The 24,618-nt window shown below is 43.6% G+C and overlaps 1 protein-coding gene across 4 annotated transcripts in view; it reads left to right on the forward strand.

Moving 5' to 3' along the window:
- The first annotated feature begins 20,097 nt into the window (after nucleotides 1-20,097).
- Nucleotides 20,098-24,618, forward strand: part of pdzd2 (PDZ domain containing 2) — a 632,977-nt gene continuing 628,456 nt past the window's right edge. For all 4 annotated transcript variants that reach the window (XM_068032021.1, XM_068032011.1, XM_068032069.1 and 1 more), the window contains exon 1: nucleotides 20,098-20,324. The gene's annotated coding sequence lies outside the window, so the exon portion shown is untranslated. The remainder of the gene's footprint in view (nucleotides 20,325-24,618) is intronic.

Consider the following 24,618-nt stretch of genomic DNA (forward strand, 5'->3'; position numbering starts at 1 on the left):
ATTGGGTAGTTATAAAGGGGGAACTTTAATTATCCAAACATAGACTGGGATAGTAGTCATGTAAAGGGCAGTGAGGGGCAAGAGTTCCGAAAGTGTGTTCAGGAAAATTTTCTACAGCAGTATGTTTCAAGTCCAATGAGAAAGGAGGCACCGCTGGACCTGGTTCTTGGAAATGAGGTGGGCCAAGGAGATCAAATGTCAGTAGGAGAACATTTAGGGGATAATGATCATTATATCATAAGGAAAAGGACAAAGAGCGATCCAGAGTAAGAATAATTAACTGAGGGAAAGCCAACTTCAATGGGTAAGAACGGATCTGGGACAAATAAACTGGAGTCAGAAGTTGGCAGGAAAAATGGTAGCTGAACAATGGGCTACCTTCAAAGGAGAGATAGCCCGGGCACAGTCAAGGTATGTTCCTTCGAAAGGGAAAGGTAGGGTAAACAAATTCAGAGCTCCCTTGGTGACAAAAGAGTTAGAGATTAAGATAAAGAAGGAAAAGTGTGCTCATGACAGATGCCAGGTAGAGAATACTATTGAGAACTAGGCTGAATATAGAAGGTTCAGAGGGAAATTGGAAAAGCAAATAAGAGAAGCAAAGAGAAAGACTGACAGCTATCATAAAAGGGAATCCCAAAGTTTTCTACAGACATATGAATAGTAAAAGGGTGATAAAAGGAGGAGTGGGGCCTATTAGGGACCAACAAGGGGATTTGCGCATGGAGGCAGAGGGCATAGCTGAGGTATTAAATGAATATGTTGCATCGGTCTTTACTAAGGAAGAAGATGCTGCACAGATCATAGTGAAAGAGGAGGTAATTCAGACACTAGAAGGGTTTAAAATTGATGAGGAGGTGTTGGATAGGCTGTCTGTACTTAAAGTGGATAAGGCACCAGGACCGGATGAGATGCATCCAAGGAAACTGAGAGAAGTGAGAGTGGAAATTGCGGATGCACTGGCCATATTTTTTTCAGTCTTCCTTAGACTCAGGGGTGATGCTAGAGGACTGGAGAATTGCAAGGTAAGGCCAGCAACTACAGGCCAGTCAGTTTAACTTCGGTGGTGGGGAAACTTCTTGAAAGATTAATTCTGACAAAATTAATTGTCACACGGACAAATGTGGGTTAATTAAAGAAAGCCAGCATGGATTCATTAAGGGAAAATCATGTTTAACTAACTTGCTGGAGTTTTTTGAAGAGGTAACAGAGAGGGTTGATGAGGGTTATGCAGTTGATGTATACATGGACTTCCAAAAGGCTTTTGATATAATACCGCACAACAGACTTGTAAACAAAATTATAGCTCATGGAATAAACGGGACAGCAGCAACATGGATATGGAAACAAGAGCAAAATACTGTGGATGCTGGAACTCTGAAATGAGAACAGAAAGTGCCGGAAATACTCAGCAGGCCTGGCAGTACCTTTGTCGAGAGAAACAGAGTTAACGTTTCAGGTTTATGACCCTTCCTCAGAACTGGTAAAAGTTAGAAATGTAACAGTCTTTGAGCAGGTGAGGCAGGGAGGGGGGAAGAAGAACAAGAAGGAAGGACTGTGGATGGAGGGAGGGGGAAGGGATTAAATGACAGATTCATTGTACAGAATGCAAATGGAATGCTAAATAGTTGTAGCGAAAGACAAAGCACAAGTCTAGAGAGAGTGCTAATGGCATAGTAATGAACAGCTCTGTATGAAAGCAAAAACATGAAAAATAATTTTAAAGCTAGCACATAGTTAATAAACAAATAATTTTTAAAAAGAAGAATATATATTGATAAAACAATAAATAAAATAAAAATAATAAATAAACAAAAAATAATGGGGCTCATGGTCTGAAATTATTGAACTCAATATTTAGTCCAGAAAGCTGTAGCGTGCCTAATCGGAAGATGAAGTACCATTCCTCGAGCTTGCGTTGATGTTCACTGGAACACTGCAGCAGGCCAAGGACAGAGATGTGGGCATGGGAATAAGGCGGAGAATTCAAATGGCAAGCAACTGGAAGCTCGGGATTTTGCTTGCGGTCCGTGCAGAGGTGTTCTGCAAAGCAGTCACCCAATCTGCGTTTGGTCTTTTCAATGTAGAGGAGACCGCACTGTGAGCAGCGTATACAGTATACTAAATTGAAAGAAATACAAGTAAATCGCTGCTTTACCTGGAAGGAGTTTTTGGGGCCCTGCATGGTGAGGAGAGAGGAGGTAAAATGGCAGGTACTACACCTTCTGCGATTGCATGGGAAGGTGCCGTGGGAAAGGGAAGAGGTATCAGTGATGGATGAGTGGACCAGGGTGTGCGGAGGGAATGTTCCCTTTGGAATGCTGACACGGGAGGGGAGGGGAAGATGTGTTTGGTGGTGGCATCATGCTAGAGGTGGTGGAAATTGTGGAGGATGATCTTTGGATGTGGAGGCTGATGGGATGGAAAGTGAGGACAAGGGGAACCCTGTCGCAGTTTTGGGAGGGAGGGGAAGGGGTGAGAGCAGAAATGTGGGAAATGGGCTGGACACGGTTGAGGGCCCTGTCAACCACAGTGGTGGGAGGGGATCCTCGGTTGAGGAAAAAGGAAAACATATCAGAGGCACTGCTGTGGAAGGTAGCATCATCAGGGCAGAAGCATCGGAGACGGAGAAACTGGGAGAATGGAAAGGAATCCTTACAGAAGGCAGGGTGTGAGGAAGTGTAGTCGAGGTAGCCGTGGGAGTCGGTGGGCTTATATTAGATACTAGTGGACAGCCTATCTGCAGAGATGGAGACAGAGAAGTCAATGAAGGGAAGGGAAGTGTTTGAGATGGACCATGTGAAGGTGAGAGAAGGGTGAAAATTGGAAGCAAAGTTGATGAAGTTTTCCAGTTCGGGGTGAGAGCAAGAAGAGGCAACAATGTCAAGAAAAAGAGTTGGGGAAGGGGACCTGAGTAGGATTGGAACAAGGGATGTCCAACATATCTGACAAAAAGACAGGCATAGCTAGGACCCATGCGGGTACCCATAGCAAAACATTTTATTTCGAGGAAGTGAGTAGAGTTGAAGGAAAATTTGTTCAACGTGAGACAAGTTCAGCCAGGCGGAGGAGGGTGGTGGTGGATGGGGACTGGTTGGGCCTCTGTTCAAGGAAGAATGGGAAAGCCCTCAGACCATCTTGGTGGGGGATGGAGGTGCAGAGAGATTGGACGTCCATAGTGAAGAGGAGGTGGTTAGGACCAGGAAACTGCAAACTGTCGAACTGACGTAGAAGAGTCACAGATGTAGATAGGAATCGGCTGGACCAGGGGAGGAAAAATAGAATCAAGATAGGAGGAAATAGGTTCAGTGGGGCAGGAACAGGCTGAAATGATGGGTCTACCAGGAAAGTCCTGTTTATGAATTTTGGGAAGGAGATAGAAGGGGGCTGTTTGGGGTTGTGGGACTATGAGGTGGGAAGCTGTAGAGGGAAGATCTCCAGAGGAGATGAGTTCTGTGACAGCCCTGGAGACAGTGGTGGGGTCATGGTCCAGGGGGAGGTAGGAAGAAGCGTCTGAGAGTTGGCACTCAGCCTCTGCCGGGTAGAGGTCGGTGCACCAGACAACAACAGCACCACCCTTGTCAGTGGATTTGATCACAACGAGAGAATGAAGTGCAGCAAGTTCAGAGGGAGACAGGTTAGAGTGAGTGAGGGGGGCAGAGAAATTAAGACAGCTGATGTCACACCGACAGTTTTCAATGAAAAGATCAAGAGCGGATAAGAGGCCAGAGGGAGGGGTCCAGGTGGAGAGAAAATATTGGAGGTTGGTGAATGGGTCCGCTGGTTGGGGGGAGGACTCCTGGCCAAAGAAGTGAGCCCGAAGGTGAAGGTCATGGAAGAAAAGTTCAACATCATGTCGAGTGCAAAATTCATTGAGGTGGGGGCATAAGGGTATAAAACTGAATCCTTTGCTAAGTACAGATTGTTCAGTGTGAGAGAGAGGATATTGTGAATACAGGGCAAGGGATGAGATTAGGAGAAGGGTGGGGTCAAAGGGAAGGGAATGGGAAGAAAGATCTGGAGGGCCTTTGGTACCCATGAGTTGCTGGAGTTTGTGTTTTTTAACACCTGAAAGGAAGAGAAAAAGTTTTTTGTTAATGCTTTGGATAAGACGAAAGATAAAATTAAACTGCAGAGCAGGACAGCTTTGAGATAGGGTGTGCCGGGGCTGCTAGAGAGAGAGGTCAAGTGTGTACATGTGCCAATGCATGGCACTAAGTGTGGACCTCAGGATGCGGCAAGAACAGCAGTCCAAGAAACGTTGTATGTCTCGGAGATACCTGTAATCCTGGGTGGATTTGAAACATGAAGGATGAAACTTCAGTTGGAATCCACGTGGAATAAGTCGGAGCTGGAGACAATCACTTAGGATGGAAATGTGGCTATGAAAACGAGTTTTAGCAGAAACATTATTGAACACCAGGAGGGAAATGGAAAGAAATGAAGGTGAGCAAGGTAAAAGAGATAAACGAAAATCCCGTCGGAGAAAAGAGCAGAACTTCTTCAAGGTAGGCATTGCTGCAAGAGAGGTGGCAGTGGATTAAACAATAAAATAAGAGCAAAATACTGCAGATGCTGGAGCTCTGAAATGAGAACAGAAAGTACCGGAAATACTCAGCAGGTCCGGTAGCATCTGTGTCGAGAGAAACAGAGTTAACGTTTCAGGTTTGTGACCCTTCATCAGAATTGGCAAAAGATAGAAATGTAACAGTTTTTGAGCAAGTGAAAATGGGGGAGGGGGGATACAGAATTGGCTGAGTGACAGGAAACAAAGAGTAGTGGTTAATGGATGCTTTTTGGGCTGGAGGAAGATTCGTAGTGGAGTTCCCCAGTGGTCAGTGTTGGGACCCCTGCTTTTCCTGATATATATTAATGGCCTAGATCTTGGTGTATAGGGCACAATTTCAAAGTTTGCGGATGATACAAAACTTGGAAGCATTGTGAACTGTGAGGAAGATATGAGGAAGACAGGTTGGTGGAATGGGTGGACAGGTGGCATATGAAGTTCAATGTGGAGAAATGTGAAGTTATGCATTTTGGTAGGAAGAACATAGAAGAACAATATAAAATAAAGGCTACAATTCTAAAGGGGGTACAGGTGCAGAGAGACTTGGGTGTATATGTGGATAAGTCATTGAAGGTGGCAGGACAGGTTGACAGAGCAGTTAATAACGCATACAGTATCTTGGGCATTTTTAATAGGGACATAGAGTACAAGAGCAAGGAGGTTATGTTGAGCTTGTATAGACACTAGTTCAGCCTCAGCTGGAGTATTGCATCCAGTTCCGGGCGCCGCACTTTTGGAAGGATGTGAAGGCATCAGAGAGGGTACAGAAAATATTCACGAGAATGATTCCAGGGTTTACAAACTTCACTTATGAAGATAGATTGGAGAAGTTGGGACTGATTTCCTTGGAGAAGAGAAGGCTGAGAGGAGATTTGATAGAGGTATTTAAAATCATGAAGGGTCTGGATAGAGTGGATAGAGAGAAATTATTCCCACTCGTGAAAGGATCGAGAACGAGAGGACACAGATTTAAAGTAATTGTTGAAAGAAACAAAAGCGACATGAGGAAAACCTTTTTCATGCAGCAAGCGGTTAAGGTCTGGAATGCACTGCCTGATTGTGTGGTGGAGGCAGGTTCAATTGATGCATTCAAAAGGGAATTAGACTTTTACATGAAAAGGAAGAATGTGCAGGGTTATGGGGAGAAGGCAGGGGACTGGCACTAGTTGAATTGCTCATTTGGAGAGCCGGTGCAGACACCATGGGCCAAATGGCCTCCTTCTGCACTGTAACAATTCTGTGATTTTGTGAGTAATAAAACATTTTTTATTATTGTTTTCCTTTCTTTTCTTTCTCAACCTGCTAAATCTGTAATCATTTTCTGTAACCATTTTAATTTTCCTGTAATCATTTCAAATCTGTATCCATTTTAATCTGTAATTGTGGGTGCAAAGAAATTAACCCCATTAAGCACAACAACCTTTTGAGTGAGTCATCAGTTTGTACCCTTGTAATTCGCGGGTCAAAACAAACTATTAGTTTGTGTGAGTGTTTAAAACAAGAAAGTCTTACAGTCTTCCTCCAGTTCATTTTCTGCTACCCCCTATTACAGTGAAGGATCTGTAGGAAAAGAGGTCTTGACCTAGAATGGGTGACAAGAACCCCTAGAGAGTGAGGAGACAGTGAAACATGAGGATTATTCTACTGGCTTGCTGCTTTACAGCGATGCTATGATGAATGCCTAGAATTGTACCACTAGCCTCTGCTGACCTGCTCCTTCAATTGGGTCAGCTCACCTATATCTAATGGCCTTCTATATTTGATTGTCTGAACATTGTTTGCCAGGTTTTTTCTCGCTGGAATATTATCGACAGTAATAGGTAACAACGACCATGTGAAGGATTTCTCCCAGGTGGCAGCAGGAGGCTGCTGTTATGTATCTGCTGGTAGCATCCTGTTAAAGTAGAGGAAGTTTTTTTAAGCTGCTACAGGCAAGTAAATCATGTAACGTGAGATGCCAGCACATATTGAAAGATGAAGTGCTAGGGAGGTCTTGAACCACAGTGCAGTGTGAATGAGGACTTTTGCTCCAAATGTGTTGGCGTACATGTTGCCTACCCTCATCATTTATTGATGTTTTTCCTATATTGATCTCCTGTCCTGCCACTGCCATTTCTTTCCACATGGCTCATGAGGTTTCTGCCGATGGCTTCTATAGGCCTTTCTCTCTTTTACTGCACTTCATCTAAGAGAGTCTGAAGGTCAGATGGGGTGACGTTTTGTGCTCTTCTGTTTCCTTCTAGTGGACTTCTCCCTTTCAGTTGCAGCCATTCTTAAAACTTTGCAGCAGATCTCTCGTGAGACATCTATGAACACAAGCTGATATTCACTGAGGTTTCAACTGCTTCCCAATCTGCTGCTGCTCTCTCTGGACTATAAAGGTTGCTTTTGAATTTTACAAACCCTCCAGCACAACGTTCCAGTGTTATGAGAGTTGAGCTCCCAACAATACCAATGGATATTGTTACAACCGAGGTGGGAGCAGTACACTGTTTATTCTAGTTCCACTTCTCCACAGGTCACAACATATATTTAAATTTTCCCACTTACTGATATGGTCAGTCATAAACTCTATTTTTCCCAGAATAAAACACACCAACCAGGTTTGTCTAATAAACAACAAAATTATCAGTTTATTATAAAACAAGCCTTAACCAGTAATGAAGTAAAGCATAAACACACTGATTGAAATATAAAGGCTCCTTTTTTACCTTAGCCCTTCACACACACACACACACACACACACACATACATACACCAGTTAACGGAAAAAATAAAGGGATTTTAGTTTTACAGCTCTTACAAAAAAAAAGACAAAAAATCACGGGTGAAATTTTTGCTAATTCTTGAAGAAAAATGAGAAGATACGGAAAAATGTCCTTTGTTTTGGTTTGGCATCCCAATTGTGTATAGACGGCTGTCACTGGGATCTTCCTAGAACAGTTCTTTTCAGGTGACGTTGAAGATCAGTTTGGGTAGGCTTTCCAAAAAGTGTAGCTACAGAGGTTTCAGATAGACGTTGCAGCAGAAATGCGACAACAGGGTTTTCAGTTCACATACATTTGATATGCAGAGTTTCTTCAAATACAGGAGGAAATAGGAGACTGACACACTGGATATGCAGGGTTTCTTTCCAACAGAGAGAAAGAAATGTGCTGGGTTTCCTTGGCAGGCAAAAGCCAACTGTCTTCCAAACAGTTTACACTCCAACTCACTGGCCAAAGCAAAACCAAAACAATGTCACAAGAATCAAGTCTCCTGACCCCTATAAATTTTGACCTGTCACTTCTCTGTAAACATTTTCTCCAAGTCAAAAGAACAAGCTGGGTAATTATCTGCAAACAGGTGCCTTCCTGTTTACAAGCCAAGTCCAGGAACCTTCTGGTGACCTCTTTTAAAAATACACAAATTTCAGCATCTCTTCAAGCTTCCAGATGGATCAATGTCCATAATTCAACTATAAGTTCTTAAAAACATATTTTACAAAAAATAGAAGACCCCACATTCTTCAGCGAGCCAGCAATCCTGCCTCCTATCTACTTTGGAACAAATAGCCCCAATGACTTTCAGGATCTATGGTAAATTTTTCAAATACCAGGGAACAAAGGTTAAAAATTAGCAAGTTAGGACCAGGGAGGCAAGTCAGTCAATAATAGAGTTGTGGAATAAGTTACTAGGAAAGTCTTCAAAGGAAATTAGGAGGAGAAAGTGACTGAGGCATATAGCAAAAAGGGAAATAGATAGGATTGATGTGTCAAAATGAAAAAATCTTGTTGAGCTTAATGGCCTTTTTATGTTCCTAATTTTTTTTTGTTATCAGGTTGTCATCCAGGGATGAGTAAGTATAGATGCTTACTGCACTAAGCAAATAGTTGAGTGCGTAACACATTTGCCAGAACAATATTGCATGTGAAATGGTGCTTTCGAAATGATTAAACTGATGGAACAGATTGTTGATCTTAAAATTCTGGCAACATACAATAAAACCTCTTTAAAACAATAACATCAAATGCTGGAAATACTCAGCTGGCCAGGTCGCATCTGCGAAGAGAACAGAGAAGTTAACTTATCAAGGAAAAACTTTTTCACCCAGACGGTGGTTGGAATCTGGAACACACTGCCTGAAGGGGTGGTAGAGGCAGGAACCCTCACAACATTTAAGAAGTATTTAGATGAGCACTTGAAACGCCATAGCATACAAGGCTACGGGCCAAGTGCTGAAAATGGGATTAGAATAGATAGTCACTTGATGGCCGGCATGGACACAATGGGCCGAAGAGCCTGTTTCTGTGCCGTATAACTCTATGACTCTAAGTTGACACCTCAACAGACTGGAAGATATTACCAATAAACAGCATTTAGAAAAGAACAGAAGAAGAAGAGAAGAAACATGCATACACACACATTTACTACAAAAGGCAGTTTTCATAAGCAGACACATATCTCTTACAAAATCTGTGAATGAAATAGCATATTGCAGAGCTAAGAATTACCCTTTAGTATTGCTGGAAACAGACATTTTGTCTAAGCTTTTCGTCTTGCACTCATCAGGACAATTCGCAAGAATACCAATGTAAGGGAAAGCAACAAATTTATACTATATGAGTAATATAATTAATTACCCTTTTACAACAGTGATAAGCAATGGGGCATAAGTGGAGTGTCCAGCATGCGGTCTTGTCCACTCTGAAAGGTGAAACATATTGGACTGCTAGACCATAACATTTAAACTGAAATTAGTATTGATTTTTTTTTACATGAGATGGATTAATGCATAAAGAAAAAAAAATTCCTGCTTATCTGGCTTCCAATACTATATGTGTAGCTGTGTATGCACGTTCAACATTGGGCTTTTCACTCATCATGGTGCCAGAAGTGAGACTCATTTGTTGACTTGATGGAAGACTTTGACTGGTGTGAAACTCCATTAATAGTTCAGCAATCAAAGGTAATGAATTTTGTTCTTTCTCCAACCTTGCATACATTTGGCATCTTAAGGGGATGAGTTGAACTAGTTAGGCCAGATGCACCCCCAACCCACCCCTCTCCCCAAGTGATGGACATATAGTTGTCTCCAGATAGCTGAGTGCATTGTTTACCTCATTTATCGGACAAGGGATCTCTTATTAAAAAAGTAAAAAGGAGTCCATTTTAACTACAAAATATTTTTCTTTGGCAAACATTTAAATAATAAAGTTTCTGTATTTTTTTTAGACATACTCATTAGCATTAAGTAAATAAAACCAATTCATGTTTATTTTGGTGTTTTTTTAACATGGGGCTTTCAGTTCAGTTTCAGTAGAGGGTAAATGCACTGCCAAAATGAGTAAAAGGCCATAAGCCCATAAGTCCTAGGTTTGAATCTGATTAATTAACTCATCTCCACCTCCCTCTCCTCCTTTAACACCTCCCTAAAAAGCAACTTCTTTAACCAAGCTTATGGTCACCCCTCCATCTTTGACTCAGTGTTCATTTTTTCCTTAAGCTTCAATAAAGTGCCTTGGGATTTTTTTCCTATGTTAAAGGCACTTTATAAATGTACTTTGTTGTTAGGGTAGTAATTGAGGCGCCAGAATTGGCTTTAACACCCCTGGAGTTGGGAAAATCCATCAGATTTCCTATTTTTGGTTGCTGTCCACACTGTTGGATATTATGCCTGTGTGGCTGTAGAGTGCCTCTACAAATGAATAGCAGTCTGCCCTACAACTGCATGCACAAATGAAAAATGGCCACTTACATAAGATACTGGATGGCTGTCTATGGAATCTCATTTGAATGTGAGTCAGCATCTTCAACAATAACAATAGCTTGTATTTATAATTTGTAACAAAACATCCCAAAGAGCTTCACTGGAGCGCTATAAAACAAAATTTGATACCAAGCCACATAAGGAGCTAACATGCAAGAACACAAGAAATAGGAGCAGAAGTAGACCATATGGCTCATCGAGCCTGCTCCGCCATTCAATACGATCATGGCTGATATTGGGCTTCAATTCTACTTTCCTGCCGGCTTGATTCTCTGCGTGACCAGAAATCTATCTATCCCAGCCTTAAATGTAATCAATGATGGAGCATCCACAACCCTCTTGGTTAGAGAATTCCAAAGATTCACAACCCTTTGAGTGAAGTAATTTCTCCTCATCTCAGTCCTGAATGACTGACCCCTTATCCTGAGACTGTGTCCCCGTTTTCTAGATTCCCTAACCAGTGTGAACAATCTCTCAGCTTCTGCCCTATCAAGCCCTTTCAGAATCTTGTATGTCTCAATTAGATCGCCTCTCATTCTTCTAAACTCCAGAAAATATAGGCCCAATTTACTCAGCCTTTCATCATAGGACAACCCCCTCATCCCAGGGACCAATTGAGTAAATTGGATCACCTCAAGTTTATGGAGGGTAGAATGTGGGAGGCTGGCCAGGAGTGCATTGGAATAGTCAACTCTGGAGGTAACAGGCACGGATGAGCATTTCAGCAGCAGATAAGCTGAGGCTGGGGCAGAGTCGGCGATGTCACAGAGGTGGAAATAGGTGGTCTTAGTGAAGGTGTAGATATGTGGTTCGAAGCTCATCTTGGGGGTCAATTGGTGACTCTTTGATAAAACGTCACAGTTGCCAGGAAGATGGGAAGAGTTGGTAACTAGGAAACCGAGTTTATAATGGCAACCGAAGACAATGGCTTCAGTCTTCCCAATATTTAGTTGGAGGAAATTTTTGTTCATCCAGTACTGAATATCAAACATACAGTCTGGCAATTTAGAGACAGTGGAGGGGTTGAGAGAGGTGCTGGTGAGGTAGAGTTTAATGTTGTCAGCATACATATAGAACAAAGAACAAAGAACAGTACAGCACAGGAACAGGCCATTCGGCCCTCCAAGCCTGTGCCGATCTTGATGCCTGCCTAAACTAACACCTTCTGCACTTCCGGGGCCCATATCCCTCTATTCCCTTCCTATTCATATATTTGTCAAGATGTCTCTTAAACGTCGCTATCGTATCAGCTTCCACCACCTCCCCTGGCAGCAAGTTCCAGGCACTCACCACCTTCTGTGTAAAAAACCTGCCTCGCACATCCCCTCTAAACTTTGCCCCTCGCACCTTAAACCTATGTCCCCTAGTAACTGACTCTTACACCCTGGGAAAAAGCTTCTGACTATCCACTCTGTCCATGCCGCTCATAACTTTGTAAACCTCTATCATGTCGCCCCTCCACCTCCGTCGTTCCAGTGAAAACAATCCGAGTTTTTCCAACCTCTCCTCATAGCTAATGCCCTCCAGACCAGGCAACATCCTGGTAAACCTCCTCCGTACCCTCTCCAAAGCCTCCACGTCCTTCTGGTAGTGTGGCGACCAGAATTGCACGCAATATTCTAAGTGTGGCCGAACTAAGGTTCTGTACAGCTGCAACATGACTTGCCAATTTTTATACTCTATGCCCCGACCGATGAAGGCAAGCATGCCGTATGCCTTCTTGACTACCTTATCCACCTGTGTTGCCACTTTCAGTGACCTGTGGACCTGTATGCCCAGATCTCTCTGCCTGTCAATACTCCTAAGGGTTCTGCCATTTACTGTATACCTCCCACCAGCATTAGACCTTCCAAAATGCATTACCTCACATTTGTCCGGATTAAACTCCATCTGCCATTTCTCTGCCCAAGTCTCCAACCGATCTATATCCTACTGTATCCTCTGACAATCCTCATCATTATCCGCAACTCCACCAACCTTTGTGTCGTCCGCAAACTTACTAATCAGACCAGCTACATTTTCCTCCAAATCATTTATATATACTACAAACAGCAACGGTCCCAGCACTGATCCCTGCAGAACACCACTAGTCACATCCCTCCATTCAGAAAAACACCCATCCACTGATACCCTCTGTCTTCTGTGACTGAGCCAGTTCTGTATCCATCTTGCCAGCTCACCTCTGACCCCGTGTGACTTCACCTTTTGCACCAGTCTGCCATGCGGGACCTTGTCAAAGGCTTTACTAAAGTCCATATAGACAACATACACCGCCCTTCCCTCATCAATCATCTTCGTCACTTCCTCAAAAAACTCAATCAAATTAGTAAGACACGACCTCCCCTTCACAAAACCATATAGAAACCAATGCCTTGTTTTTGGATGATATCACTGAGCGGCAGCATGTAGATGAGAAATAGATGGGGAAGGATAGATTCTTGGAGGACACCAGAGGTAACGATATGGGAGAGGGAAAGAAAAAAGAGACTTGCATTTATATAGCACCTTTCATGATCACAGGATATCCCAACGTGCTCTACAGCCAATGAAATACTTTTGAAGAAGCTATTGCAAGTGATTCTCTGGCTACAGTTATGTAGATAAAAATGGAACCAGGCAAGTGCAGTCCCACCCAGTTGAACAACAGTGGAGAGGCGTTGGAGGAGAATGGTGTGGTCAAACTTGTCAAAGGCTGCAGACAGGTCTAGAAGGATGAGGATGGATAAATTACCTTTGTCAGTCACATAGGTTGTCATTTGTGACTTTGATAAGAGCCATTTCAGTACTGTAGCAGGACTGGAAACCTGAGTGGAGTAATTCAAACATCGAGTTCTGGGAAAGATGGGCACAAATTTGGGAGGCAACAACACGTTCAAGGGCTTTGGAAAGGAAATTGAAGTTGCACATGGGGGGGTAGCTTGCGACAATACAGGGGTCAATGATTGTTTTTTGTGAGGATAGGGGTGATCACTGCAGAACTCCGTGGTACAGAGGGATCTGCGTACCGAGGGGTCTGGGTGTCACAAAATGTTTGTGTGCAGGTCTTCTTCTTCTTCTTCTTCTTTGGCCTCCTTGTCTCGAGAGACAATGGGTAAGCACCTGGAGGTGGTCAGTGTTTTGTGAAGCAGCGCCTGGAGTGGCTATAAAGTCCAATTCTAGAGTGACAGACTCTTCCACAGGCGCTGCAGATAAAATTGGTTGTCGGGGCTGTTACACAGTTGGCTATCCCCTTGCGCTTCTGTCTTTTTTCCTGCCAACTGCTAAGTCTCTTCAACTCGCCACACTTTTGCCCCGCCTTTATGGCTGTCCGCCAGCTCTGGCGATTACTGGCAACTGACTCCTACGACTTGTGATCAATGTCACAGGACTTCATGTCGCGTTTGCAGATGTCTTTAAAGCGGAGACATAGACGGCCGGTGGGTCTGATACCGATGACGAGCTCGCTGTACAATGTGTACTTGGGGATCCTGCCATCTGCCATGCGGCAGGATTGTGGCTGCTTGCAACGAATTTGGCCTAACCATCAGCCTCAAGGAAACGAACATCATGGGACAGGACATCAGAAATTCTCCATCCATCAAGATCGGCGACAACGCTCTGGAACTGGTTCAAGAGTTCACCTACCTAGGCTCAACTATCGCTAGTAACCTGTCTCTCGATGCAGAAATCAACAAGCGCATGGGAAAGGCATCCGCTGCTATGTCCAGACTGGCCAAGAGAGTGTGGGAAAATGGCACACTGACACGGAACACAAAAGTCTGAGTGTATCAAGCCTGTGTCCTCGGTACCTTGCTCTATGGCAGCGAGGCCTGGACAACGTATGTCAGCCAAGAGCGACGTCTCAATTCATTCCAAATTTGCTGCCTCTGGAGAATCCTTGGCATCAGGTGACAGGACTGTATCTCCAACAAAGAAGTCCTCGAGGCGGCCAACATCCCCAGCATATACACCCTACTGAGTATGCAGGTACAGCAAGTGATTTGAAAGGGAATGGAATGTTGTCATTTATTGCAAGGAGAATAGAATATAAAAGTCAGGAAGTTTTGCTGCAGCTTGTATAGGGCCTTAGTGAAAACACACCTGGAGTACTGTGCATAGTTTTGGTCTCCTTAAGAAAGGATAAATTTGCATTCGAAGCAGTTCAGAGGAGGTTCACTTGACTGATTCCTGGAATGAAGGGGTTAACTTATGAGGAAAGGTTGGACAAATTGGGTGTACACCCATTGGAGTTTAGAAGAATGATAGGTGATCTTATTGAAACATAAACGATCCTGAAGGGATTTGGCAGGCTGGATGCTGGCTGGATGTTCCCACTTATGGGCGAGACTGGAACTAGGGGACACAGTTAAAAATAAGGGGTCTACCAATTAAGATGGAGATGAGGAGAAGTTGTTTCTCTCAGGGGGTCATTAGTCTGTGGCATTTGCTTCCTCAGAGAGCAGTAGAGGCTGGGTTATTAAATATATTCAAGGCTGATTAGATAGATTTTGATCTACAAGGGCGTGAAGTGTTATGGGGGTGCAGACAGGAAAGTGGAGTTGACGCCACATTCAGATCAGCCATGATTTTATCAAAAGTTGGAGCAGGCTTGAGGGGCCGAATGGCCTTCTCCTGTTCCTAATTCCTATGTTCACATGTATGTTTGTGTGTCATGGAATCATAGAGTTATACAGCACAGAAACAGGCCCTTCGGCCCATCGTGTCTGTGCCGGCCATCAAGCACCTAACTATTCTAATCCCATTTTCTAGCACTTGGTCCTTAGACTTGTATGCTATGGCATTTCAAGTGCTCATCTAAATAGTTCTTAAATGTTGTGAGGGTTCCTGCCTCTACCATCCCTACAGGCAGTGCATTCCAGATTCCAACCACCCATTGGGTGAAATTTCTTTTCCTCAAATCCCCTCTAAACCTCCTGCCCCTTACCTTAAATCTATGCCCCCTGGTTATTGACACCTCCGCTAAGGGAAACAGTTTCTTCCTATCTAACCTATCAATGCCCCTCATAATTTTGTGTACCTCAATCAGGTCCCCCCTCAGCCCTCTCTGCTCTCAGGAAAACAACGCTAGTCTTTTCAGTCTCTCTTCATAGTTGAAATGCTCCAGCCCAGGCAACATCCTGATGAATCTCCCCAGTGCACCCTCCCCAGTGCAATCACATCCTTCCTATAGTGTGGTGCCCAGAACTGTACACAGTACTCCAGCTCTGACCTAGCGTTTTATACAGCTCCATCATAACTTCCTTGCTGTTATATTCTATGCCTCGGCTAATAAAGACAAGTATCCCATATGCCTTCCTAAGCACCTTATCTACCTGTGCTGCTGCCTTCAGTGATCTATGGACAGGTACACCGAGGTCCCTCTGTACTTCCTAGGGTCCTACCATCCAATGTACAGTCCATTGTCTTGTAAATCCTCCCAAAATCCTCACACTTCTCAGGATTAAATTCCATTTGCCATGGCTCCGCCCATCTTACCAGCCCATCTATATCGTACTGTAATCTAAGGCTTTCCTCCTCACTATTTATGACACCACCAATTTTCGTGTCATCAGCGAACTTACTGATCATACCTCCTATATTCACATCTAAATCATTAATGTACACTACAAACAGCAAGGGTCCCAGCACCGATCTCTGCGGTACACCACTCGTCACCACTCGCAAAAACAACCCTCAACCATTACCCTCTGCCTCCCGCCACTAAGCCAGTTTTGGATCCAATTTGTCAAATTGTCCTGGATCCCATGGGCTCTTACCTTCTTAATCAATCTCCCATGTGGGACCTTATCAAAAGCCTTACTAATGTCCATGTAGACTACATCAACTGTTTTACCCTCATCTACACATCTAGTCACTGCCTCGTGAAATTCAATCAAGTTAGTTAGACATGATCTCCCCCTGATAAAACCATGCTGATTAATTCCTGCCTCTCCAATTGGAGATTATCCTGTCCCTCAGAATTTTTTCCAATAGTTTCCCTACCACTGATGTTAGACTCAGTGGCCTGTAATTACCTGGTTTTTCCCTGCTACCCTTCTTGAATAATGGTACCACATTCGTTGTCCTCCAGTCCTCTGGTAACTCTCCTTTGGCCAGACAGGATTCGAAAATTTGTGTCAGAGCCCCTACTGTCTCCTCCCTTGCCTCACATAACAGCCTGGGACACATCTCATCTGGGCCTGGGGACTTATCCACTTTTAAGCCTGCTAAGACAGCTAATACTTCCTCCCTTTCAATGCCAATATGTTCAAATAGATCACAGTCCCCCTCCCTGATCTCTACACCTACATCATCCTTCTCCATATTGAACACAGATGAAAAGTAATCATTTAAAACCTCAGCTATGTCCTCCGGCTCCACACACAGATTGCCACTTTGGTCCCTAATGGGCCCTACTCTTTCCCTGGTTATCCTCTTGCCCTTAATGTACTTATAAAACGCCTTGGAATTTTCTTTTTCTTGCCCGCCAATGTTTTTTCATGTCCCTCTTCGCTCTCCTAATTACTTTTTAAAGTACCCCCCCCCCCCTACACTTTCTATAATCCTCTAGTGCCTCCGCTGTTTTCAGCACTTTGAATCTGGCATAAGCCTCCTTTTTTTTTCCTTATCCAATCCTCTATATCCCTTGACATCCAGGATTCCCTGGACTTTTTGGTCCTATCCTTCACCTTAACGGGTACATGTTGGCTCTGAACTCTCACTATTTCCTCTTTGAATGACTCCCACTGGTCTGATGTAGACTTTCCTACATGTAGCTGCTCCCAGTCCACTTTGGCCAGATCCTGTTTTATCATATTGAAATCGGCCTTCCCCCAATTCAGTACCTTTATTTCCGGTCCATCTTTGTCCTTTTCCATAACTACCTTAAATCTTAGAGTTATGGTCACTATCCCCGAAATGCTCCCCTACTGACACTTCTACCACTTGTCCGGCTTCATTCCCTTGGATTAGGTCCAATACTGCCTCTTCTGTTGTAGGGCTTTCTTTGTGCTGGCTCAAAAAGCTCTCCTGTATGCATTTTATGAATTCTGCTGCCTTTAAGCCTTTTGCACTTAGACTATTCCAGTTGATATTGGGGAAGTTGAAATCTCCTACTATTATTACCCTATTATTTTTACAACTCTCTGAGATTTGCCTACATATCTGCTCCTCTATCTCTCCCTGACTGTTTGGAGGCCTGTAGTACACTCCCAGCCAAATGATTGCCCCTTTTTTGTTTTTAAGTTCTACCCATATGGTCTCATTTGAGGAACCTTCTAAGATATCATCCCTCCTTACTGCAGTAATTGACTCCTTGATCAACAGTGTAATGCCACCTCCTCTTTTATACCCTCCCTGTCATGCCTGAAGATTCTATACTCCGGAATATTGAGCTGCCAGTCCCTGCCCCTCCCTCAACCATGTCTCTGTGATAGCAATAATATCATAATGCCATGTGTTAATCAACGCCCTCAATTCATCTGCCTTACTAGTAAGACTCCTTGCGTTGTTGACGGCATATTTAAAGGAGTGGACAACAAAAACCAAGGAGCAAGAACCGTTAACAATATCAACTAACATGAGAACCCAGGAATGGAAGTTGGGTAGTAAGATGTTTAGTTAAGGGAATAGGAAGTGAGTCTCATGGCCATGATGAGCTCAGAGATGGCATTAGGGAAGATATGAGAGAAACTAGAGAAAGATGCGAGTTCAGGCCTAGGGCAGGGGAGGGGGAAGAAATGGCAGAGGAAGTTGATCAGATGGTCTCAACCTTAGTGCCAAAGAAGTCCATGACTTCCTCACACTTGTTGTTAGAGGTGAGTGTGGAAGAGACAGTTTAGAGGGGTTTTAAAAGATGATTTGCAGTGGAGAATAGAATTTCGGAATTACCTTTGCATTCCAGGATGATCCTGGAATAGTGAGCAGTTTTAGCAGATGAGAGCAGTTCTTTATGTGCAGATCTGGACAGGAGAAAAATTGGAGGTAAAACAGAAAATATATGGGATTATTGTTTAAAACAATATGATTCAAAATGCGTTCAGTTAAAAAGAATTCATTGTAATAGTTGATTTTTAAATTGAATTATTCAAATATGGGCTAGAATATCTATTTCTGTTCATGATAGGGGATGTTACTAAAAAGTATTGGCAAGTACATGGCTTAGGAATATTGCTGGAGCTCACTTTGATGCCACGACAATTAAACACTGACAGGGAGTCTGCAATCTACAACTAACCACATGCATTATTCCACACATATGGAATAATGTTTCAGACTTTCATATGTGAAAAATGTTTCCACGATCAATTAATTTAATTCATAGTTATAAAAATCAAAATGCTAAATAATGTCAATACTGCCATAGCTGGGAGACTGCTGTGCTACAGTAGTTAGGTTTTGAAGGTTCAATTCTCTTCACACCAAAGTATTTGTTGGACAAAGGACTCAAGTTAGGTAAACTCCACTTTACGCAGCTGCTGAATGGGTGCCAGCGCTGCAGGGAAGTCAACATGAGTCCCGTTTAAAAAAAGAGTGCCTTGCTTGCAGGAGTTGAACATCCAGAGCAATAAAATAGTGATTGTTACCGCCTCTGATTTAAGTTTTGGTTGTGGGACTTTTTAATCCTGTGATACGTAAATTGTGGTGAAATTTGGTTGTAAGAACCAACGTTTTGAAATGCAGGGCAACCCATCTGGTGAATCTCCATCGTAGAAAGTGTCACTATGCTGAATTTATTTTGCAGTGAGATACCAAAGGGCGCCTTGGAGCTTCCATTCTCCTTTGTGCTAGGCTAGCAGTTTATACTGTATTTTGTTATCATTCCTTGCTGCTGATGTTGGCCCGCTAAATAATAGCATCCAGTCTCAGCAGATATTTTGCAATGAAAAATCTTCAGCAATCCCCCGATTGTTCCCACGGTAACAGCGTAGCTCTCGCTTACGGCAAGTACTCATCCGCGATCCTTGCTGGATCTTGTGTGTCTGCCACCGGCCCTTTAATATATGACTGCAAAATAATTAGGTTCATTACACAGTGACACATTTCATGAGGTTTATATCCACTAGAAACGTTGCCTTTCCATTTTAAAGCTGTTGTATAATTGTATTCTCTAGCTCGGGCTGTAACTGAAGTCCCACTCACGTTGGTAAATAAAGATGCAGTTTTAAACCTAACACAGCACGTTGTTTTATATTGTTTTGTGAAGTGACGGGTTTTGTAGTTTACTGCATGGGGATTACGAATCAGTCGATTTGTTCACAGTTCCTGCTGATCATTCCGGAATGTTTACTAAAGCTCCCCCCACCCCCATCATTACAGATGAGTAAAAACAATAAACTTAATCCTTGCATAGTTTCTAATAATTATTACCTATTAACACATTAAAACGAGACGCCGAATCATTAAAACGTTTTTTTCCTAAATAAAATGTTACAATAAATTATGGGTTGACTTATTTATTGCGTTGATGTGGCTAAAGAGCTGATCTATGCTTGCTAATAGTCATTCAGTCAGCAACAATCTTCGGGGATGGGAGAACAAACTGTGGCCGATCCTCACAACCTGCCACATCAGAATGAGACACCCCACCTCCTCATCACCAAAGATCAGAATCAGCACGACAAGCATTCAACCTGGTCTCCGGAGCCCCACACCCTCCCGCTCCGCAGCCCGTCATTGGGCAACTCCATCCAGGCGCAGCAGCTGATTGGACAGAGCGTGCTGTCAATCATCAGGTTTGGTCGGGTTACATTGGAGGGGTGGGAGGAGGAGGGCAAAGGGGCTTCACTGCTGTTTAGACACAGGAGGGAAGCGACAGTCAGCAGGAGTTCCTGAGTGATCCAAGTGGGGGGCCGCGGAAAGTTTAGCAGCGCCTCCCTCCCTCCATTTACCAGAATTATTGATGAAATAATATTAATTGGGAGTGAAAATAAGAGTAAGTAGCATAGGGAAAAAAATCAAGAAAATGTCAAGTGTTTGAGGAAAACATGACTGCGCCCAAATAACAGAAAGGAGAGAGAAATACTAATTCAGGTAAGTGATTGTTGGGCAACTTCGTTTCATCCCTGAGGGTTAAAATTTTCCTGCATATATTTATCTTGGTTGTTGCGGTTGCTGGTTGACGAGTGGTTCTGCTGCTTATCTAGTAACACAAACTCTTGAGCAGATATTAGGGTTTCATTAGGTTCCGCAAGATGACAGTCGAGGTTGAGGATCCATTACTGGATGCATCTTGTAAATTAACTTTCTCCTCAGTACATTGCTGGAGAATGGCAATTGATGATTTAGTTCAGTTTTGGTTCAACAGCAACAACTTGCATTTATAACGCGCCTTTAAGGTAGTAAAACACCTAAAAGTGCTTCACAGGAACATTATCAAACACAACTTGACACTGAGCCACATAAGAATATATTAGGGCCGATGTCAAAAAACTTGGTCAAGGATGTAGGTTTTAAGGAGGAAAGAGAGGTGGACTGGTTTAGGGAGGGAATTCCAGAGCTTTGGGCCCATTGCTGGAATAGTGGAGCAATTAAAACCTCGGTTGTGCAAGAAGTCTGTATTGGAGGAGTGTGGAGATAGGTTCAGAATCTTTTCCCCTTTTTCAACCTTTCTGGGTAACTTTATTCTTTTAACATTTTCACAGACAACAGACTATTTTCTCATCACATTATGGACATGAGTCCAATATAAAGAAATAATAAACAAAGTTAAACAAAAAGGATAAATGAGATCTGTCCCTCGCCGATCAAATATTTGGCAAGGGTTTCCCAGTTCTGGTTCTAGTATCTCATTTTCTGATGTTGCTGTTTCATTCCCCTCCATTGTTGAGAAATTACTAGAGACAGCTGCCAAGCTCAGAGAGCAAGGGCTGGATCTTGTCCTCCTCCTGGTGTCAGGTTCTTTGGTTGGTTGGTGGGGGGGGCTGGAAAATCATAGCAGCAGCAACCCACCTTGGAACCTGATGCCGGGATTGCTGGGCCCGATTTTCCCGGTGACGGGGAAGTTCCGTGGTGGCCCCTTCGCTGCTGTGCGGTGGGACACAAGTTTGCAGGGTTAGCAGCCTTTTAAAAACGGTGCCAGCACCTGCTCCTTCATCAGGTGACACCGTGAACGGCATCGCCGAGGCTGCCCCTGCCACGTGATTGGGAGTGGCAGCCACTGTGCATATGGTAAGTAGCTGCTGGATGCAAGATCGCGGCAGCGCAGGGCCTGTGTGTGGTGGCTGCCATTTTCTTCACCCGCTGCTGCTCCGGGCAGTAGGTGAACAGAGTTCTGCCCCAAGAGTTTCAAATTTGCATGGTGGTAGGAGTTCATGGCAGCTTTTTGCTTTGGTAACCAAACAGTATGAAATAACAGAAATCTGTAGCCGACTGAGCTGAGCGAACTGTAGAAATTTTAAATCTCTGCATTGGTAACTGACAGGGCTGTGTACTCAAAAAAACCATTGGGGGCTCTGTATTTACTAAAACTAGCAGCCCACACAAAGATTTTTGTAGCCTCAGAATGTTAACATGGGTGCTTCACCAAAGATACATGCAAGGATAGTAGCTGTACAATTTTGTACACATAAACTAAATGAATCCTTATTATTTCCTAAATCTCATCAGCAGAACTAATTCAATCTATTTTCCCTCTACTCATTTCTTAGTCTTCTCTCCCTCCTTTCTACATTGGACTACACTTGACTACACTTTAAAAATACTTCACTGGCTGTAAAGCACTTTGCAATGTCCTAAGGTTGTGAAGGGCACAATATAAATACAAGTCTTTCTTTTCTTTAGATCCGACCCTGCACAAACCATTCTGCAACCAAGAGTTGCAGACCTGTGACCTCCTCTTGCTCCTCCTTTGCTTGCATTGCATTTTTGTCGAGCATTAGAATGCCTGCTACCTGCTTGGCATATATCTCTGACCAAAGGCTGAGGTAGACAGATTAAAAAAAATAGTATTATACTTGATTTGCAAGATATTATTAATCTTGATTTTAGTCAGTTCCCACAGGCTCACAACAGCTGCCAGATTTCTTAAGTGCTTATGCTGGCTTTGCCAGGGGTGAGTGACATGTAAGCTTATTAAGTTCTTGTGTACTGCCAGGCTCTAATTATAAAGTTAGTAAATTTATTCAGATGTAAAAAGGAGAGACAATCAGCTTTTGTTGTGTCTGGATTTACTGTCATTGCAAGAATGTCACTGATCAGTTAAAGCTATATCCCCAGTGAAAGGAAGTCATGACGGTTATGAATGAATGCGAGGGATTATATTTCACATTTGATTCTATTATGAATAAGTTATGATAATCTTATGAGCAAATGGTTGGAAGCTTTTATTAAGCATGAAACTAGGCGTGGCCTGAATGAGGCAGGGTGGGGTTATGGGGTGATATCATGGCTTGAGTTCTGGTGTCTACTTTGCAAGATCCTTATTAACCTTAAGTGCTGCTTTGTCCTGGATCAGCCCTGTGAGCTTTTTGAGTGTTCTTGCACTCATTTAGGCTAGTGGAGATTTTACCTTGTCGATGGTGCACAGGCTTTGGGGAGTCGGGAAATGAGTTATTCCCAGCCTCTGTCCTGCTCTCGTAGCCACAGTATTTATATAGTTTGTCCAGTTAAGTTTCTGGTTAAGGGTAACCCCCAGGACATTGATGGTGGGGGATTCAGTGATGATAGCATAGTGGTAATATTACTGAACTAGTAATCCAGAGGCCTGGGTACATAAGTTTAAATCCCACTATGGCGGCTGGGAGAATTTAAATTCAATTAATTACTAAATCTGGAAATAAAATGCTAGCCTTAATAATGATCATGAAACTACTGGATCGTCGTTAAAAATCCATCTGGTTCACTAATACCTTTCAGGGAGGAAATCTGCTGTCCTCACCTGGTCTGGCCTATGTGTGACTCCAGAAATGTGGTTGACTCTTGCATGCCCTTTAAATGGCCTAGCAAACCACTCATTTGTAATAAACTGCTACAAAAAAGTCAAATAAGAATAAAACTTGGTCGACCAACTGGCATTGACCTAGGCACTGGAAATGACAAAGGCACACCCTGCCCAGTTGACCCTGCAAAGCCCTAACTAACATCTAGGGCCTTGTGCCAAAATTGGGAGAGCTGTCCACACACTAGTCAAGCAACAACCTCACCAACTCGTACCTTACAGCCAATGTCCCAAACTCCTCCATCACCATTCCTAAATATGTCCTGTTTCAGCAGCAGGATAGAGGTGGCAACAGAGTGGTATACAGCTGGGAGTAGCCCTGGGAACCCTCAACATTAACTCCAGACCCCATGAAGTCTCATGGCATCAGGCCAAACATGGGCAAGGAAACCTCCTGCTGATTATGACCTTTCGCCCTCCCTCAGCTGATGAACCAGTACTCCTCAATGTTGAACATAACTTGGAAAAAGCACTGAGGGTGGCAAGGACAGAGAATATACTCTGGGTGGGGGATTTCAATATCTATCACAAAGAGTGGCTTGGTAGCACCACTACTGGCCAAGTGCTGAAGGACATATCTGCAATACTGGGCCTGCGGCAGGCGCTGAGAGATCCAATCTACCTGTCGCAAATGCATCTGTCCATGACAGGACTGACCACCACGAAGTCCCGTCTTCATGTTGAGGACACCCTCCATTGTGTTGTGTGGCACTACCACCATGTTAAATGGGATAGACAGAACAGATCTAGCAGCTAAAAGCTGGGCATTCATGAGGTGCTGTGGGCCATCAGTTGTGGCAGAATTGTATTCAACTACAATCAGTAACCTCATGACCTGGCATACCTCTCACACGGCCATTATCATCAAGGCAGGGACCGACCCTGGTTCAATGAGGAGTGTAGGAGAGCATGCCAGGCGCAGCATCAGGCCTACGTAAAAACGAGGTCCCAAGCTGGTAAAGCTACAACACAGGACTGCATGCATTCTAAACAGCAGCCGCATGCTATGGACAGAGCTGAGTGATTCCACAATCAACGGATCAGATCTGAGCTCTGTAGTCCTGCCACGTCCAGTCGTGAATGGTGGTGGACAATTAAACAACTTACAGGAGGAGGAGGCTCCAGAAATATCCAGATCCTCAATGATGTGGGAGACCAACATGGCACTGCAAAAGACGAGGCTGAAGCATCTGGAGCCATCTTCATCCAGAAGTGCCGAGTGGATGATCCATCTCGTCCTCCTTCTGAGGCCCCCTTCATCACAGCTGCCAGTTTTCAGAAAGTTCAATTTACTCCTCATGACATCAAGAAACAGCTGCAGGCACTGGATACAACAAAGGCTATAGACCTTGACAACATCCCAGCTGTACTGCTTAAGACGTATGCTGC

This window comes from Heterodontus francisci, chromosome 1 (assembly GCF_036365525.1).
Source record: "Heterodontus francisci isolate sHetFra1 chromosome 1, sHetFra1.hap1, whole genome shotgun sequence".
Taxonomy (NCBI): Eukaryota; Metazoa; Chordata; class Chondrichthyes; order Heterodontiformes; family Heterodontidae; genus Heterodontus; species Heterodontus francisci.